Consider the following 21,580-nt stretch of genomic DNA (forward strand, 5'->3'; position numbering starts at 1 on the left):
AGTTACAGATAAACTTCAACTTATATGCATTTACTTATTCATTAACCAACTATACATAACAATGCGTTTTATGACACCGAGTTACTGATGCTTTTTCGCATTATCAATGTACAATTAATTAACAAATAACAAACCATATATCTAGGTTTTAAGACCATATGATATTATCGTCTTGCGATCACCCTTTTATATCATATTCCATAAGGTGATTCAAGCAAGCACGGGTTTGTTCCAATGCTCAAAACCAGTTCATAAGCACTCATGAACGTTGCAGCAACCCTTTGCTATGTCTAATACCATTTAGACAATCTACACACCGATTCATGACAATCTTCATTCATATCTACTTCCAACATATGAACGATTGTGGACAATTTGAATAATTCGGTTATTCTTAATAAACTCAATTATTCTAGAAGTCAAAACATGCAAAATGAAACAATAGTTAAACAATTAACATAAGACAATAACATTACTTATAAATAAAAATCCTTTATTTAATCATCAAATGTTAATTACATTTATCTATTACACGTTTCTAATACTATCTATCTAATCTATGTTAATATCATCCTTCAGCCCAATACTCCTAGCATGCTGCAAGTGCTTAACCCTACTCAGTCCCTTCGTAAGCGGATCTGCTGGGTTATCTTCTGATGATATCCTCTTCACTACGAGTTGTCCTTCTTCTACATGATGTCTAATAAAGTGATATTTTCTGTCGATATGTCTTGATCTACCATGATCTCTCGGTTCCTTGGTCAAGGCAACCACTCCTTCATTATCACAGAAAATCTCCATGAGCTCCTTTATGGCAGGTACAACTCCAAGATCACCGATGAAGTTCGTCAGCCATATTGCCTCCTTCGACGCTTCGCTCGCTGCAATGTACTCTGATTCGCACGTTGAATCAGCTACGGTTTCCTGTTTGGAACTTTTCCATGTCACTGCTCCTCCATTCAGGGTAAAGACCCAGCCCGACTGCGAACGGTAGTTGTCTCTGTCGGTCTGAAAACTGGCGTCACTATACCCTCGCACCTTCAAGTCATCACTCCCTCCGAGGACTAAGAACCATTCCTTCGTCCTCCGAAGGTACTTAAGGATATTCTTCACCGCAATCCAATGCGCTCTGCCAGGGTTCCCTTGATATCTACTAACCATGCTCAAAGCAAAGGCTACATCAGGGCGAGTACAAGTCATAGCGTACATGATTGAGCCAACTGCGGAAGCGTATGGTACTCGGCTCATTTCTGCTATTTCAGCTTCGGTACTCGGACTTTGAGTCTTACTCAACTTGGCATTACTTTGTATCTGTAATTCTCCCTTCTTCGAGTTTTCCATACTAAAACGTTTTAGTACCTTCTCTAAGTAAGTGTTCTGACTAAGTCCAATTAGTCTCTTACTTCTTTCTCTTACTATCCTTATTCCCAAAATGTAAGAAGCCTCTCCGAGGTCCTTCATAGCGAAGCACTTCCCGAGCCAGGACTTAACCTCCTGCAGAGTCGGGATGTCGTTTCCTATGAGTAATATGTCATCAACATATAGAACGAGGAAGCTAACTATATTCCCACTGGCTTTGACAAATACACATGATTCATCTTCGCTTCGTACAAATCCAAACTCTTTGACTTTCTCATCGAAGCAAAGATTCCATCTGCGAGACGCTTGCTTAAGTCCATAAATGGACTTCTCAAGCTTACACACTCTATTCGGATGCTTCGGATCCACAAACCCCTCTGGATGAGCTATGTAAACATCCTCAGCCAACTTCCCATTAAGGAAAGCGGTCTTGACATCCATTTGCCAAATCTCATAATCATGAAATGCGGCAATCGCTAGCATCACTCTAATAGATTTTATCTTCGCAACTGGTGAGAAGGTCTAATCATAGTCAACTCCGGGAGTTTGAGTAAAGCCCTTCGCAACCAATCGCGCTTTATATGTGTGTACGTTTCCATCCACGTCGGTCTTCTTCTTGAAGATCCATTTGCACCCAACGGTCTTACGTCCGGGCACATTCTCAACCAAATTCCAAACTTGGTTATCATACATGGATTGGATCTCGCTATCCATTGCCTCTTTCCATTTCGCAGACTCCGGGCCTGCCATGGCTTCCTTATAGCTATTAGGTTCATCAAGGTTTATTAGTGTACCATCACTAATATACTTGTCCCCTTCGGTAGTAATATGAAAACCATAAAACTGGGGTTGAACTCTAACTCTATCGGAACGTCTAAGAGGTAAGGACTCATCAATCGGTTCAACCGGAGTTTCCTCCTCGGGTTGAGTGCCAGCGGTAGAGGTTCCTTCATCTATCGACTCTTGAATCTCTTCAAGCTCGATTTTCCTCCCACTGTCTCCTTGGCCTATGAGTTCTTGCTCTCGGAAAACTCCTCTCCTCGCAACAAAGACAACATTGTCCTTCGGTCTATAGAAGAGATATCCAAAGGATTTCTGCGGGTAGCCGATGAAAATACATCTCTCACTTCGAGGTTCGAGCTTGTCGTGAGTATCTCGTCTTACGAAAGCCTCGCAACCCCAAACCTTGATATGTGCCAACGAGGGAGCTTTCCCTGTCCACATTTCGTGATGTGTTTTGGTAACCTTCTTAGTGGGACTCGGTTAAGGATATGGGCGGCAATCTCTAAGGCATACCCCCAAAAAGAGATTGGTAGTGAAGCACGACTCATCATAGAGCGAACCATATCCAAAAAGGTTCGATTACGCCTTTCTGCCACACCATTCAACTGCGGTGTCCTAGGAGGCGTCAATTGTGAAACTATTCCACACTCCTTGAGATAATCGGGGAATTCAAGACTTAGGTACTCTCCTCCTCGATCGGATCGAAGTATCTTGATTTTCCTGCCCAATTGATTCTCCACTTCATTCTTGAACTCTTTGAACTTTTCAAAGGTTTCTGACTTTTGCTTGATTAAATAGATTTACCCATATCTACTATAATCATCGGTAAAAGTTACGTAGAAGCGGTTCCCATCCTTCGTGGTTGATCTAAACGGTCCACATACATCGGTATGTATTAGGTCCAATAGACCCTCACCCCTTTCACACGTACTCGTGAAGGGTGATTTAGTCATCTTTCCAAGCAAACAAGACTCGCGCGTGTCATCTTCCCTAAGGTCGAATGACTCCAACACTCCATCCTTTTGGAATTGGGCTATGCGTTTCTTGTTGACATGTCCAAGACGACAGTGCCACAAGGATGCTCTATCCATACTATTGGAAGAATCTATGTTCAAAACATCATTTCCTAAGTTATCAACAATCATAAAAGTTTCATATATTCCATTACATGGTATAGCTTCAAAATAAAAGACACCATTTAGATAAGCTAAAATAGAACCATTCTCATTCTTAAAAGAAAATCTAAAACCTTGTCTAAACAAACCATGAAATGAAATGATGTTTCTAGCCATTTCTGGCGAATAGCAACAATTGTTCAAATCTAAACATAAATTATTCCTAAGCACTAAAGAATACACTCCAATCTTGGTCACAGGCGACGATCTTCTGTTCCCCATGATTAGATTGATCCTTCCTTGCTCCACATCCCTACTTCTTCTTAGTCCCTGCACATTAGAACAAATGTGATAACCACAACCGGTAGCAAGAACCCAAGAAATAGCATGATTAGAATCGTTATATTTGATTGTGTATATACCTGCGAAAGACGGCTTGATCTTTCCCTCCTTGATGGCTTGCAGGTACTCTGGGCAGCTTCTCTTCGAATGTCCTATCTTGTGGCAGTGGTGGCACTCTGCCTCCTTCGAGTTAGGGCAGGGCTTAGCAGGATCAACTTTGGTCCCACTAGAAGAGGCACCATCTCGGGCTTTAACCTTACGATAGTTCTTAGATGAAGCCTTCCTCTTCTTTCCCTTTCCTTGTCCAATAGCCAAGATAGGAGCAGCGGGCGGATTGGGAGTTGGTGCAACAAACTTGTCTTTGAAGTTGCTCTCAGCGACCCTCAAGAGAACTTGGAGTTTGCTTAGGGTGACCTCCTCTTTGTTCATATGGTAGGTCATCCTAAATTGATTGTAGCTCGGAGGCAAGGAGTGAAGCACCATGTCGATCGTCAAGTCTTCCCCAAAGTCAACATTTAACTTGCGAAGGCGGTCGACATACCTTTGCATCTTTTGCAGGTGCACGGTAAGAGATTATCCATGACCCATCTTAGCGGAAATCATGTTAGTGAAAATATCATAATGCTCTTGTCTCGCGTTTTGGTGGTATCTCTCCAATAAGTCTTGATGCATCTCGTACGGGTACATGTCCTCATAGGACTTTTGGAATTCGGAGTTCATGGTGGCTATCATGATGCAATGTACCTTCGTTGCATCTCGCTCGTGAGTTTCAAAAGCGTTCATTTCAGCCAGAGTAGCGATTTCAGGGTTGATTTTCTCGAGCTTCTCATCGAGGACATACTCCTTATCCTCATAGCGAGCAATGGTGCGAATGTATCTTATCCATTCACTAAAGTTCATCCCATCGAAAGTGACCTTTTGACAAAGGCTCATCAATGTGAAAGAACTAGCAGCAGCGTTGTTTGCGTTCGACATCTACAAATAGAAAGGACAAAGATAGATTAGAATATGAATCCCTAATTATCACCCAATAAGAAAATTAGGGCTAGGATCCAACAACAATATTTAAATATTAGAAAGGGATGTCGTAATCTAACATGCAAATAATATGAAGGTAAGTGAATGACGATTCACTAATTCTCCACCAACATAACATTACTTTAAGTCCTAAATGTATTGAGAATTCCTAGGTTCGGATGAGATTCATTGAAACTATTCAATGGCATGTTTAAATCTCGATATGCCCCTCTTGTTTGTGACTGGGATACCGAGGATCACAAAGCGGGTGTGAATTACCATGCAAATTCACATGGTGCCTTCATAGTAACGATCACCTATCCGATGTGCCGGTAAACCACACAAGCTCCATCGAACTATGATAAACAATGAATCACCCTTTGCCACCTTTGCTTAGAACCAATTAGTGTGCCGGTAAACCACACACGCTCCACTAACTTCTTAGCAAGGGTGCAAAGTGTAATTTCATGGGATTGCACCAATTCACTTTTCCTAAAGTAACTAAGATTGGGAAATTCTTTTAAAAATGTGTAGTTACTTTGTATTTCATATTATACTTTTAATGAGAGGATGAGGTTGCCCTATCCTACCCGTTCGGCTAACGACCCTCCACCGATCAAGCAAGCGGTGGGTGTGAGTGTACACCCATTAAGCGCCATTTTATAGGCCGCAACCTTATACCCACCTTATAGATCGGCTTCGTGAATGAGGCCTACTAACGGTAAGACTAGGATTTTAGTTATACATATATATATATATATATATATATATATATATATATATATATATATATATATATATAATAATCTTGTAATATTATATTAGTATAGGGTTGTATTTTAAACTTAAAAAAAACTTAGGGTTTGAAATTTAAATTGTCTAAATTAAAACTTTTAATCATAAAACATAAATTTCAAAACTTGAGGACAAGTTTTAAACATTTAAAACATGGAGGATCAAATAACAAATAATTCTAATTAACAATTAATTTCCTAATTATCTATATTCGATTTATTCAAGATTTCTTGCAAGATAATTACCAATTTAATCAAAATAATTAATTAATTATCATATAAGGAAATTAAATATTTTATTAGTTGATAAATATCTTTAATTAGATCAAGATTATAGTCATATATATCAAAAAATCGGATTAGGGTTGATCTAATATGATTAAGGTAAGTTTCCATAAGATAATCATGAAGAAATCCCGAATTTGGCATTTCCTGACGCTTGGACTCGCCGAGTGCACTAAGGGACTCGCCGAGTCAGGCCAACTCGCCGAGTCCACTATGGAACTCGCCGAGTCCATGACTCAGAAACACAAAAAAACGAATTTTGCAGTTAAGTTTCAAACAAACAAGCAATAATTTAATAGAAACCAAGCTAGGCTCTGATACCACTAATAGGTTTTAGCCATAAGAACTTTCCTATGTGCGCATGCAAAACCCTAATGCTTGGATCTAGGCTTTCTAATTAAACATGCTTTGAATCCAAGACTTCTAATGACTAATTAGGTATAAGAATAATACAAAATCAGATCTAGAATCATACCTTTGACTCTCTTGTTTGATCTTGTTGTCTTGGAGCTCTAGAGTCACAATTTTCACTCCTCTAATGGCTTACAAACACCAAATAGCAAGGAAGATGATTTGGGAGAGAGGAGAGGGGAGGAAATTCGGCCAGGGACTCTCTACTTGAGATGAGATGCCGATTTCCCTTTGCCATAGGGTCTATTTATACTTGTAGACTCTTTAAGGGTTACAACTTAAACCCTAGTTGGATAATCTTTCCTTAAAGCAATCCAAATCCATTCCTTAGATAACCTTGGACGATTTTAAGCTATCCCTAGCTTCTAGAATTCGTCCATCCTCTATCCAATAAGGATTTACAGTCTAAAGTTTAACTATCAAACAATTGACAGTTTATACCCTCTTATTTAATTAATCTCTTTAAGTCACCAAATTAATACTAATTAATTTATGACTTATATTAATCAAATAACAATATTATTATTCTTTATATTATTCTCATAATATATTAATAATATTTATTATCTCTTAATAAATCATCCTATAAAGTTGCTATGGTGAAGGCAACCCAAAAGGACCATGCACAATCGGGTCAAATACTTGCCTAATATAGTTGCAGTCTTAGACACTATTCCAACAACTTGTATGTATGCTTAGTAGTTGAGTGTGGGCGGGGCCCGTATCTCATAGTAGCTGACTGTGGGCGGGTCCCATATCTCATAGTAGTTGAGTGTGAGCGAGGCCCGTATCTTATAGCCAGTGGAGTGCGGTCGGGGTTCGTATCTCCCTCAGTTAGCGGAGTGTGGGCGGGGCCCATATCTCTTAGTTGCATGTTATATGTGTATGGTATGTGGTAGTTTGGGGAGACTCACTAAGGTTTGTTCTTACAGTTATCAGTTTTGGTTTCAGGTACTTCCAGTAGCAAAGGGAAGAGCTCGGGATGATTGTAGTGTACACACCATTGATTCAGCCTGGGATGTCTAGACTCTGATGTTTTGACACATGATTTTGATACACCATTTTGTTGTGATGATTGAGACACGTTACTTATGTTTTTTATGAGAAGATAACTGGTATTTATGGTTTTTATGAATAATTAAAAACGAAAATTTAGGACTATATTTTGGGATGTTTCATTATAGCTAACTTTGAGGTGCGTGCCGCATAATTGGTCGGGGGTAATGACGTGGCTCCATGCAGAAAGTGACACATGGGGAAATCTAGGTGGTGTGTCAGTGCACACTACGCATTTGGTCTGTGCGCGTAGCTATGCGCGACGATTTCTGATTTCTTAAAAATTACATATCTTCTTCGTATGAGTTCCGTTTTCGATGTGTCTTATATCCACGCATAGCTATCTACACGATCTACAACTTTCATTTAGACTTCGTCGGCTAATTATCACTTTATTTTTATAGCTATATTTTTAACAAAGTTAGATTATTAAAGCCCGTATAAAAATCATAACTTTCTCATATGAATTCCGTTCTCGACTGTCTTTATATCAATGAGAACTTGAACTCTCGTTTACATTGCTTTTTCTAACAATCAACCGACCCAATTTAAGTTTTTGTGTCGCGCACTGCTACGCTGCAACTCCTAAAAATCATAACTTCCACTTATGAAGTCGTATAAAAATCATAACTTTCTCGGAGAGTGGACCAGGTGGATTGAAGGCCCGGAGCGGGCGGACCAATCACACTGTAGACTCGATGTATATGGATAGACTCGGAGGGTGGACCAGGTGGACTGTTGGCCGGTGCGGCGGACTAGTCACACAGTAGACCCGAAGTGCATGGGTGCTCTATGATCGGATATGATATGGCATGTTATGCGTGTATGGTATATGTGGTTGGTATTTTGGGGATATCTCACTAAGCTTTCGGGCTTACAGTTGTGGTTTAATGTTTTTCAGGTTCTTCAAGAGACCGTGGCAAGGCGAAGGCGTGATCGTATCGCTCCTCATGTTTATGTTGTGATGTGATTCTGGGAATACACTAAATAAATTGTATTGAAAACCTTTTTGTAATAATTTAAAGAGATCGGGTTGTTTTTGAAAAATTTAAATTGGTTGGAATGTTTGGGTCGTTACAAGTTGGTATCAGAGCCTTGGTTTGAGTGAATTGGAGGAACACTCGTGTGACTCCAGTCTCAAATCGAGGAGGGTTTTCAAAAGAGAATTTAAAATGGTTTTCAAAATGGGTAAAGGAGGACGCGGAGGTACGATCAGCCAGAGCCAGTAAGTAACCCCAAAATACCATACATGATATTTGTTTTTGAGCTTTGATAGAACAACATGCTAGTGCTAGGCTAGGGATCTTCGGGATTTCATGATAATGTTGCCTGATTTTATGATGCCTGTTAGTCTAGGGTTTCCTTGCGAGAGATTTCCAGTGTTCCTCTAGTAGTGAGGGATTGAGCGCTTGTTTTGTATGTTTTCACTAGGGTGTTGTGGTAGTACTTTATACAAATATGGGTAGGTGTGGAAGGTAGTATGGGCCCATACTACTGAAAGCACAGGACCCATATGCGTATCAAGGAAACCATGACCTCTAACGTTGGATTGAGAGTTAGTTCCTAAGTTAGTGGGAAGAATCTGAGATCTTGTGGTGTTTTTCAGTATGGAGATTCCGAGGCATGCTGGGAGTGGATCCTGGTCAGGATCGGGAGCAGGAGAGGGAGTTCCGGGCGAGTCGGTACCGCCCGAGGTTATTGGACAGATGAGCACAGGCGAGTTGGATGCTAGGATTCGTCAGATCCTGCATGATGAGGTTGTTGCGTTGTTCCGGGCCGAGTTGCTGGAACTGTTTGGGTCGATCAAGACCGCCATGGTTGAGTATTTTGATGAGCGCTATGCAGCTCTCACAGAGACGGCTATCGCGGCGGCTACAACAGCTGTAGCAGCGGCAGGGGGAGGAGTTGGTCGGGGTTTTCAGTATCGGGACTTCGATAATACGAAGCCTCCTACCTTTGATGGAGTTCAAGACCCGATCGTTGCTATGAGATGGTTGTCAGACGTGGAGGGGTGTTTCTTCACGTGTTCATGCCCTGCTAATCAGAGGGTGAGGTGGGCTCTGAACCTGTTGAGGCTCAGGGCGAAGGATTGGTGGAGATTGACCACGGGGTCATATTCGGATGTGCAGAGGGCTGTGGTTTCATGGGATCAGTTCAGAGAGATGTTCAGCACTCGTTATGTTCCGCGGGTTGAGAGAGAGAGAGAGATTGGCTCAGGAGTTCCTTGAGCTGAAGTAGGGTTCGGAGTCGGTGACTGACATCACCAGGATGTTCACTGAGAGGGTGATGTTTAGCCCTGAGTTCGCTTCGGATCAGGCTCAGATGTCCCGATATCTGAGTATGCTCAAGAGAGATATCAGACAGTTTGTGTCTACACAGAGGTGCGAGACTTTTTTGGAGTTGCAGGAGGCCGCCAGGCGGCGTGAGTTAGAGATTGAGTTGCAGTTGCGTGAGCTGAGGCAGGCTCCGGTGCAGTCGCAGCCGGCGCCGAAACGGTCCAAGACCGTTGATTCTAGGGTGGGAGATCAGAGCAGCTACGCTTGTGGGAAGTGTGGGAGGGGTCACACCGAAGTTTGTAGGTCCGGTGGTGCATGCCACAAGTGCGGAAAGGAGGGGCACTATGCGAGGGATTGTCGGCAGTCAGCGCCGGTTCAGGATTTGAGGATTTGTTATCATTGTCATCAGGTTGGGCACTTGAGGGTCAACTGTCCATAGCTTGCTGCAGGACCGGTATAGGCTCCAGTACCAGCCACTTTGAGGATCACGGGTGGAGGTCAGGGTGGAGCGGAGCCCCCAAGAGCTTAGGGTCGTGCTTTTCAGCTTACAGCAGAGGAGGTCAAAGCAGTGTCGGATGCAGCTGCGGGTATGTTTCTTTCTTGATGTCTTGTTATCTTGTGATTATTATGGAGTAGTGTTTATCTGCTAGTCTCATTGTGTGGTTTTTGTTGTGGTATTCGTTGTTCTTTGGGGGGGGGGGGGGGGGGGGTTATGGTTTGGTTATGGGTTAGTGTTGGGAATTTCGTTTGCTTATCATTCATGAGGATTATTAGTGGAAATTTGGCGTTGGTCTGAATGTCGGGTAGCATCTGCAGTCTGAGGAGTGGTTAGCTGAAGATTGAGTTTCTTTCGAGGGAGATGATCAGTGTTGAAATGTGATTTTTGTGAAGGTTGCTAGTGCTAGTGGGAATCAGTCCGCGTGTAAGTGTTGGTTTTGTGCAGGGTTGTTGGGAGGTCGGTGATAGCGACCGGTGGTTGGTAGTTCGTGCCCTAAGTGGGGGAGAATTGGAAAATTCTCCGGAAGATCGATGAGCATTGGAGGTTGTTTAGCTGCTTGGGATTCAGCAGTGTTCTGTCAGCCAAGAGGGTACGCTGGTATGAGTAAGTAGCAGGCATGCGGGGTGGGATACAGACCTAGGGCATTTGATTGTGGAGGTCGTGGGATCAGGCCGGGATTGAGTATGTATGATGGAGATAGAGTTCGGAACCCCTAGAGGGCTAGAACAGTATGCATGGGAGGGTTTCCCGAAGAGATAACTCGGAATGATGGATGCTAGTTGAGCGGACCGGATAGACTGAAGGCCGGTAGGCGTATCAGTCAGGCCGAAAGCTCGAAGAACGGTCCAGCCAGGCTGAAGGCCCTGGAGGGCGGTCCAGATTGGCTGAAGGTTCTGAGAGTGGTCCAGATTTGCTAAAGGCCTGGTAAGGCGGTCCAGTCATACTGAAGACTCTGCAGGTATTGTTAGATCGAATTGAGGAAATGGATTGAGTATGTCGCGATATGTTAGCATTGGAAGGTCTGGCCCCGGGTATTGATCTCGATTAGTGAAGATGGTGCATGGAATCGAGAGTCCTTGCGAGCAGATTCAAAGCATGTGTGTTGCATGGATAGCGGTTATGCTATAAGGAAGTGGCGTAGCATCGGGCGAGCACCGTGGCACTTGTCGTAGTAACAAGGCGGCCAAGTGGATTCCCTTGGTAGGGAAAGGGATAGGAATGTAGCTCCGAGAGGGAGTGTAAATTCACGGAAGTGAAAGGGGCAGTGCAGAGTTATGATTGGAGTGATCCAATTAGGGTCTTTGAGCAGCATGATTGCGGTAGTGGTATGGAATGACATCCAGATGGGATGTCTGCTGAGGTTGCGGAAGGATTTCCGCAGGGGTAGAGCCAAGAGGCTCAGAAAGGATGTTGGGATGGAGTCTTGGATTCCCAGTTTGATTTTGATTAAGGAATTGAGTATGTAGTGGTGATTCATCCTGGGGGATGTTTGGAGGTGTCGTCAGTGTGACGGGTTTTCCCATCCCGAGGGTGCTAGAGTTAGTTCAGCATGAGCATGTGATTGCTAGAGGAGAACTCATGGGAGTTGCTCTGAGGCCGAAGAATGTGTATTTTTGTCAGCATGGAGTGGATAGAGTTGGACTCGGATCGGGGAACCGATTGTTCAGGGTTATATCTAGCTCGTAAGAGTCAAGTGATTGACGTGATTAGGATCGAGAAAAGTGCCATGGAGTGGTACTCGGTTGGCAAGTGTAGGATCTGATAAGTGTGGTTATCAAAGGGTGAAGCCGGTGGCCGGCTTGAGGCGGTGGTCAGAACACTGCGAAAAAAGGGAAAGTTGAGCTTCGGACTTCAAAGGGTGTGTCTTAAGGAACCTGGTTTGGTTAATTCCAGGTGGTGCGTGGCGGGAGAAGTTCTGGAGTAGAGATGTCGAAGGCTTCGTGTAACGCCCGCAAATTCGGGCTAGTCAAATTAGAGGCAATAGGGGTCGAAAACGACTTTTCTACAAAAGATTATTTAGAATAAATAATCTTAACCAAGTTGTAAAGTATGTCACAAGGTTTCCGTACATATAAAGAACGCCGAAATCCGAGTTATAACGAAAAAGTTATGACCCGTCGAAGTTTCGCGACGGAACCGGCACGACACCGGGAAGCGTAAATAGTGAATTTACGATAAAGAGAGATTTAGCCTTAGCGATCTAAACAAAAGTCGTAGAATATGTTAAACTAAGAACATCGATAAAAAGAACGCCCAAATCTGACTTTGTATGAAGAAGTTATGATTTTTCAAAGTTTCGGATTAGCAGTGTACAACCCAAAATTCGAATAGTAGATCGAGTGATTTTTAGCCGACACGACCTAAACGAGAATCGAAGGTCTCGTTAAAAGTAGCATAACGAGAAAAAGATGGGCGAAAACGGATGTCGGATGAAGAAGTTATGAGGATTTAACAAACCAATCCTGTCCCGGCCCGTTAATAATATAAAATTTAAAATCGAGCCAAAATTAGCCGATGGAGTCTAAACAAAAGTTGTAGAATACGTTCCCACCTTCGCGTGGATATAAAGAACGTCGAAAACGGAGCTCGTACGTGAAAGTTACGAATTTTTAAAGTTTGTACTCGATTTTGCGGGATCTGATACGAATTCGCTGACGTGGCGCTTTCCCAGCCGTCCGATGATGATCGTTGAAGTCGCCTCGGATGAGTGACGTGTCGCCCCTCGCTACGCCCAACATTCGGTCTCGTACGCGCCGCGTTCGCTTAGCCGTTCTCGGTCCAGAAGAAGCCACGCCGCACCACCGAGCCTTCGCCACCTGGAGGTCTGATCCGAAGCTACGCCCCGCGTAAGGTCCTCGGTACGCCCAACGTACTCCGAGGCTACGGTCTATAAAAGGGAGGTGAAGCCTATCAGATTTCTCACACCTTCCACCATAAGTTTCTCTCTCTACTTTCTCTCACTAACCCCCAAACCCCCCCTTAAACCCTAGGAAAACCCCCTAGCTCCCGAGGGAAGCCCCGAGGCTCCCGGAGTCCCGAGAAAAAGGAGTTTTTCGGTTTCGAAACGCTGCTCCAATTAAGTTCCGGTTTTCGATAAAATTCGCTATAAGTGTGCTACGCTTACGCAATTTTTAATATAGCTTTCAAATAATTATAGAAATGTTATTAGGTCCTTAAAATAATTATTTGGGCTATTATTATGAGTTATATTGAGCGTTATTAACGCCTAATAATAGTCAGACTAATTAATTTGTCGCGGTTATCGTTAGACTAAACCCTAGTGGTATTGGTACTAGGTTTTATCGAAGGAATATCGTTTTGAGAGTATCGAAGCGCTGTCCGAGTGATGAGTCACCACCTACTCAGGTAAGTGCATGGTCCCTTTCATCTTACACATAGATATGAAGTATTTTATATAAACTACGTGCTATGTGTGCATATTATCTGAATACTTGCTGTCTATGTTGGATGAACGTTTTATACATGTTTTAAAGGATTTAAACTGTATAAGTATTTTATATATACGAATATGTTGGGTGTGAGATGGGTAGATGAATGATGAGAGATAGAAGATGACGTGAGTATACATTGGCAACTATAGACTTAGTACCTATGGGACAAACACCGGTAGCTATGGACTTAGTACCTGTTAGACGTTGGTAGCTATGGATTTAGTACCTGTTAGGAATTGGTAGCTATGGACTTAGTACCTATTAGTTGGACGCTGGTAGCTATGAATTTAGTACCTGTTAGGAATTGGTAGCTATGGACTTAGTACCTATTGAACACTGGTAGCTATGGATTTAGTACCCGACGAGTAAGATATAGCAGCTATGGAATTAGTGCTCTACGAACGAACATTGGCAGCTATGGATTTAGTGTCAGTCCTATAGCCCTGGAAGTGAGGGACTTCGGAATAAACGAATGCATGATAGGTGACTCTTAGGTTAAATCCTTAAGAGTAAAGAAGATAATGGGGATGAGTAATTGGGTTAATTGTTTGATGATTGAACGTAATAATTATATTATTGTGGGTTGAAAACCGTATGTACTCACCAGGTTTCCCAACCTGACCCACTCAGTTTATTTATATCACAGGTGACGATATGAAGTGACATTACACTGAGAGATTTAAAGAGATGTAGATCACTAGTGTAAATAATTGTAAGTTTTGTTTATGCTTATGTTTCTGTATTAACGATGACACCCCAAACGTCTTTAAATGAAATAAATACGGTTCTACGAAAATGTTTTGATAACGTATTTACCATGTTTTTCTGGGAACAAATTCCGCAACCTTTTTATGAAATGAAGTACTCTGATTTTTATAAAGCATAAATAAAATCGGTCTTTTCTGGCCGTGATTTTGGGGATGTCACAGTTGGTATCAGAGCATTAGTTTAAGCGAACTAGGAATATGGATTTATTTCTAGACTTAAACTTAGAATGCTAAGCAATGATTGTGAGGTGTGAGCACTAGCTTATTTTAGGAATAATGCCTAAATTGTTTTTATGTGCAAAATGCTTTATGCATGATATGTTGTTAATTGTTCGGATCTATGGTCTGTTGCCGACCGGATCTGGATACCTTATGTGTTTAGGATTCTAAACGTACGACTACGATATTAGAACTAGCATGTAAACGTTTCGGGGTGATAAGAATGATTTAAGACGTCAATCCTAAATTAAGATCTAGATTCACCTTATTTGGTGTATAGATCAAAATGGCAAGAACCCGTAGTGGAGCTGGGAATGCAAATGGGAATAGGAATCAACCCCCAGTGGTTCAGCAAATACCTGTTGCAGAAGAAGTTGCGCCTGAGCCAGTCACCATGGCTGGAGTTCAAGCCATGATTCGGGCTATGCTAGTTGAACAAAGGGAAGAAATGAGACAGATGCTCCACGAAAATAGGGACGAACCTACCGTACGTGTTGAACCGACGGAGCCAGTTCCCGAGCAATCAGAGGAAGGGAACTACAGCCGCCAAGTGATTCAAGTAGGGACTCAAGGTGAGCAAAGGGATGGCCCAGAAGGGAGAAACAACAAGGATGGGCGGATGTACAAGAATTTCTTGGGTGCGAAACCGCCAAGCCTCTCAGGAAGCCCAAAGCCGGTTGAGATTATGGATTGGATCTCTGAGATGGAGATGGTGTTTGAGAGCTGCAGCTGTAACGAGAAACAAAAGACTGTCTTCGCAGTAAGACAACTGAAAACTGGAGTCTTGAGCTGGTGGAAGCTATTGGCAGATACGATGCCACGAGGAGAAGCCTTAAGGATGTCGTGGGAAGAGTTTTTGGAACAGTTGAAAATGCAGTACTGCTCGGAGATAGATCTGATAGACCTAAACAACGAGTTTCAAAACCTGAAGAAAGGGAAGATGAGTGTTGATGAGTATGTCACCGCATTCACCGAGAGGATGAAGCTATTCCCCTACTTGGTGCCTACTAAACTCTCCAAGATTGATAGGTTTGCTAACGGACTGCCCACTGACTTTGGCCCAATGGTCAAAATGGCAACTACCTTGAAAGCAGCTGTTAGAGCAGCTAAGAACGTAGAGGCCCAGATAAGAGAAAAGGGTCTAGAAAAAGATAAGGTAGGAGAGAAGCGGAAGTTTGAAGGATCTTCGAGGTCGAACAAGGAAAGCAAGTTCTCAAAGCTTGGAGGAGCAGATGGAGGTGAATCAAGATGGTGTGATAAATGCAAGAAGAAGCATGGTGGAAAGTGCAATGAAGAAATGACGTGTTACAAGTGTGGGAGGACAGGTCACTATTCCAAAGACTGCACACATGATGATAAAGTATGCTATGGATGTGGAGGCAAGGGGCACATGTCCAGAGACTGCCCAAGGAAAAATAAAGCAGCAAGACCAGAAACGCCGCCAAGGCCAAGGGCATTTCACATGATCCTTGATGAAGCAGAGAACCATGCGAGGAATCAAGAATGAGGACTTCTTACCTGAAGATCGGATTATGCAGTAGTCATAGTTTCATATGATGTAGCCTAGTAGAGGCATAGTCTAGGGTGAACTTGAACACATATGTAATCGTTTCAAGAATTAATATAAAACCTTCGTTTTGTTGAATGATTGTGTGATTTGCTGCATGGTGACTCGGGAAACTGCGAGACAATACTTGGGACGAGTATGAGTAGGTGTGAATGGTAGTAGAGGCCTATACTACCGGAAGCACAGGACTCACACTTGGATCAGGGAAAGTCACAAGGTTACCAAGAAACTAGTAATTGATTTCGTTTTATTCAAGTGTGTTGTTACCATCATTTCAGTAATGACTAAGAAGATTGTTGATATTCCGACCCTAGTGGTCATATCGAATTGAGTCCGACTACGCTAAGTGTGCTATGTGGTTTAGAAAATCAAGGTCGATGTAGCGTCCGACATAAACCAACGATTGAAATCAAAACGATCAATAGAAATATCGTGCTCGTTGTTAAAGAAGTTGGTAGCTAGAAATACCAAATGTTAAAGTGTGATTATATCACATTAGAACATGAAGGAAGGCATAGCTTGTTTTAGAAATTGACTCTAAGAGACCTAAGTCTAAGTGTTGCAACATACGATGATAGGTCATTAGAATATGACACATCGATCCATAGTAGTAATAAAAGAAATCATCTCAAGTTCGTGTCCAGTAAGGATTGAGATTGTGACTTGAAGGTCATAATTGGGAGTCTAGCCTGAGGTAGAGAGCAGGTGCACGATCGAGCATTGCTTACAGTCAATGAGTCTAAGAGATAGACTTGAAGGAATGTAGAAGTTATAATTATTACCTAGGATGAAGAAATGACGTATGGAGTCATTATACGACCCTGTTCCGTTGATGATTCCAGGACGTAATCATGCTAAGGGGGAGATAATTGTAACGCCCGCAAATCCGGGCTAGTCAAATTAGAGGCAATAGGGGTCAAAAATGACTTTTCGACAAAAGATTATTTAGAATAAATAATATTAACCAAGTTGTAGATTATGTCAAAAGGTTTCCGTACATATAAAAAACGCCGAAATCCGAGTTATAACGAAAAAGTTATGACCCGTCGAAGTTTCGCGACGGAACCGGCACGGCACCGGGAAGTGTAAATAGTGAATTTACGATAAAGCGAGATTTAGCCTTAGCGATCTAAACGAAAGTCGTAGAATATGTTAAACTAAGAACATCGATAAAAAGAACGCCCAAATCTGACTTCGTATGAAGAAGTTATGATTTTTCGAAGTTTCGGATTAGCAGTGTACAGCCCGAAATTCGAATAGTAGATCGAGTGATTTTTAGCCGACACGACCTAAACGAGAATCGAAGGTCTCGTTAAAAGTAGCATAACGAGAAAAAGATGGGCGAAAACGGATGTCGGATGAAGAAGTTATGAGGATTTAACAAACCAATCCTGTCCCGGCCCGTTAATAATATAAAATTTAAAATAGAGCCAAAATTAGCCGACGGAGTCTAAACGAAAGTTGTAGAGTACGTTCCCACCTTCGCGTGGATATAAAGAACGTCGAAAACGGAGCTCGTACGTGAAAGTTACGAATTTTTAAATTTTGTACTCGATTTTGCGGGATCTGATACGAATTCGCTGACGTGGCGCTTTCCCAGCCGTCCGATGATGATTGCTGAAGTCGCCTCGGATGAGTGACGCGTCGCCCCTCGCTACGCCCAGCGTTCGGTCTCGTACGCGCCGCGTTCGCTTAGCCGTTCTCAGTCCAGAAGAAGCCACGCCGCACCACCGAGCCTTCGCCACCTGGAGGTCTGATCCGAAGCTACGCCCCGCGAAAGGTCCTCGGTACGCCCAGCGTACTCCGAGGCTGCGGTCTATAAAAGGGAGGTGAAGCCTATCGGATTTCTCACACCTTCCACCATAAGTTTCTCTCTCTACTTTCTCTCACTAACCCCCAAACCCCCCTTAAACCCTAGGAAAACCCCCTAGCTCCCGAGGGAAGCCCCGAGGCTCCCGGAGTCCCGAGAAAAAGGATTTTTTCAGTTTCGAAACGCTGCTCCAATTAAGTTCCGGTTTTCGATAAAATTTGTTGTAAGTGTGCTACGCTTACGCAATTTTTAATATAGCTTTCAAATAATTATAGAAATGTTATTAGGTCCTTAAAATAATTATTTGGGCTATTATTATGAGTTATATTGAGCGTTATTAACGCCTAATAATAGTCAGACTAATTAATTTGTCGCGGTTATCGTTAGACTAAACCCTAGTGGTATTGGTACTAGGTTTTATCGAAGGAATATCGTTTTGAGAGTATCGAAGCGTTGTCCGAGTGCTGAGTCACCACCTACTCAGGTGAGTGCATGGTCCCTTTCATCTTACACATAGATATGAAGTATTTTATATAAACTACGTGCTATGTGTGCATATTATCTGAATACTTGTTGTCTATGTTGGATGCACGTTTTATACATGTTTTAAAGGATTTAAACTGTATACGTATTTTATATATACGAATATGTTGGGTATGAGATGGGTAGATGAATGATGAGAGATAGAAGATGACGTGAGTATACATTGGCAACTATAGACTTAGTACCTATGGGACAAACACCGGTAGCTATGGACTTAGTACCTGTTAGACGTTGGTAGCTATGGATTTAGTACCTGTTAGGAATTGGTAGCTATGGACTTAGTACCTATTAGTTGGACGCTGGTAGTTATGGATTTAGTACCTGTTAGGAATTGGTAGCTATGGACTTAGTACCTATTGAACACTGGTAGCTATGGATTTAGTACCCGACGAGTAAGATATAGCAGCTATGGAATTAGTGCTCTACGAACGAACATTGGCAGCTATGGATTTAGTGTCAGTCCTATAGCCCTGGAAGTGAGGGACTTCGGAATAAACAAATGCATGATAGGTGACTCTTAGGTTAAATCCTTAAGAGTAAAGAAGATAATGGGGATGAGTAATTAGGTTAATTGTTTGATGATTGAACGTAATAATTATATTATTGTGGGTTGAAAACCGTATGTACTCACCAGGTTTCCCAACCTGACCCACTCAGTTTATTTATATCACAGGTGACGATATGAAGTGACATTACACTGAGAGATTTAAAGAGATGTAGATCACTAGTGTAAATAATTGTAAGTTTTGTTTATGCTTATGTTTCTATATTAACGATGACATCCCAAACGTTTTAAAATGAAATAAATACGTTTCTACGAAAATGTTTTGATAACGTATTTACCATGTTTTTCTGGGAACAAATTCCGCAACCTTTTTATGAAATGAAGTACTCTGATTTTTATAAAGAATAAACAAAATCGGTCTTTTCTGGCCGTGATTTTGGGGATGTCACACTTCGAGGGCGAAGCCTAATTTAAGTGGGGGAGCATTGTAACGCCCCGTTCCTAAGAGTACCTAATTGTGAGTCCCCGGGATTTAAGAGAAATGGTATTTTGGTCATCTTGTGGGAAAAGTGGCAAATGAGGGACAAGTATGAAATTTGGGGACTCGCCGAGTACGCCCAGCGTAAAGGCGTATATGGACGCGGGTGCAAGGCTGAGTACGCCCGGCGTACTCTCAGAGTTCTAAAACCCTAAAATTAGGGTCAGCCACTATATAAGGAAATGTTGGTTCATACCCTAGCCTCCATAAGCTCTCCCTTAACCTCAGAACCCCTAAGATAGCTATCCCACCTCCTTGATTGGGTGTGTTTGGTCTTGAAAAGCTTGGATTAGCAAAGGAGAGCATAAAGGAAGAAAGGAGAAGTTGTCAAAGAAGGAGAGGAACGGCTGGAGCTTATAGATCTGGGAAGACATCATCCTTTGGAGCCTATTTGAGGTATAAAGCTTCTTGCTTGACATTCATATTGTGTAGATATATGTGTTGTGAAGCTTTGACACCACTCTTGTCCCAAAAGTCCTCATCTTGTTGCATGTTTCGAGTTGGTCAAGATTATCTGTCCTTTCAGACCTTAGGAGAGATCTTGAGTGAGAAAAATGAGGTCCCAAGGGCTGAGGTTGTTCTATGTGTGAGATAAGTGGGTCTTAATGGATTAAGACCTTGGATTAAGAGTTTTATGGACGTCCCAAGTGATAAAGTTTGAGACTTTATGAATCTTAGGCATATTTGGCCTAGGGATTTGAAGTTTGGGCTTAAGAGCTTAAGCCATTAAGAAGTTATAAGGACTTAATGAGTAGCGAAGTTACGCCCCGCGTAACATGTGAGTACGCCCCGCGTAGCGAGTCAGTGCCCCGATCCCCTGTTGCGAATCAGCGTGTACGCCCGGCGTACCAAGGAGGGTACGCCCAGCGTACTCCCTCTGTTGGGTTTTCATTTTGGGCCTTAGGGTTTGGGCTGTTATTTGGGCTGCTGGATTTTGGGTCGTGACTGGACATTATGGTTAGAGTATTGTGGGCCCATTGGTTGTTATGGATCATGAGTGTAGGCCCATTTGGTGAGGTGGGCCCAATTTAGTAAATTGGGCCAATAATGGGCTTTGCTTTGGACTTCTGGACTTTGGGCCATTGGTGGGCTTGGGAGCTTACCTAGTGTTGGGCCGGATTGAGTTAAGGGTAAAATGGTCAATTTACCCTTGGAAGGGTATTGTGCTTAGCCTAATGATTATTTGTGCTATGTTGGCTAGTTCGGGATTTTCGGTGAGTCGGTGATTCGAGAATTTGCTTCTTCAGTTCAGAGTTTCGGCAGTGCGAGGTGAGTTATCCTCAATATATCAACAGGCTCTAAGGCACCAAGGCCGGCCCTTTATCGGATTGAGATCCGGGTATTGTTGTTATGTTATTGCTTTGATATGTTTGCATCCTGGTGGCTAGGATGGTATATGTTAGAGACCTAGTTGAGGTCGGTATCCTGTTATGTAGGATGATGCTTTGCTAGTGACCGGTTAGGTCGGTATCCTGGTTAGGATGATGATATGCGGACCAGACGTACCGAGGCTCGGAGAGTGGACCAGACCGACTGAAGGCCCAGTGCGGGCGGACCAGTCATACTATAGACTCGGAGAGTGGACTAGGTGGATTGAAGGCCCGGAGCGGGCGGACCAATCACACTGTAGACTCGATGTATATGGCTAGACTCGGAGGGTGGACTAGGTGGACTGTTGGCCGGTGCGGCGGACCAGTCACACAGTAGACCCGAAGTGCATGGGTGTTCTGTGATCGGATATGATATGGCATGTTATGCGTGTATGGTATATGTCGTTGGTATTTTGGGGATATCTCACTAAGCTTTCGGGCTTACAGTTGTGGTTTAATGTTTTTCAGGTTCTTCTGGAGACCGTGGCAAGGCGAAGGCGTGATCGTACCGCTCCTCATGTTTATGTTGTGATGTGATTTTGGGAATACACTAAATAAATTGTATTGAAAACCTTTTTGTAATAATTTAAAGAGACCGGGTTGTTTTTGAAAAATTTAAATTGGTTGGAATGTTTGGGTCGTTACATTGGGAGTACTCATTATATGTTAGGCGTACTAGTGCACGCTGGATCGTGGGCTCAATCCACGTATGTTGGGTGTACGTGGAGTACACATGGCATACGTAAAGTTTAATAAAACCCTAATGTTTAGGGTTTGCACCCTATTTAAACCTTGTGATAGCCTCTTTTGGTCATGTTTAGCTAGCCTCCACCCTCCCTTGTCCATAAATCGAAACCCTAGTGTGTTATTGA

Source organism: Lactuca sativa, chromosome 4, assembly GCF_002870075.4.
Source record: "Lactuca sativa cultivar Salinas chromosome 4, Lsat_Salinas_v11, whole genome shotgun sequence".
NCBI classification, from domain to species: domain Eukaryota; kingdom Viridiplantae; phylum Streptophyta; class Magnoliopsida; order Asterales; family Asteraceae; genus Lactuca; species Lactuca sativa.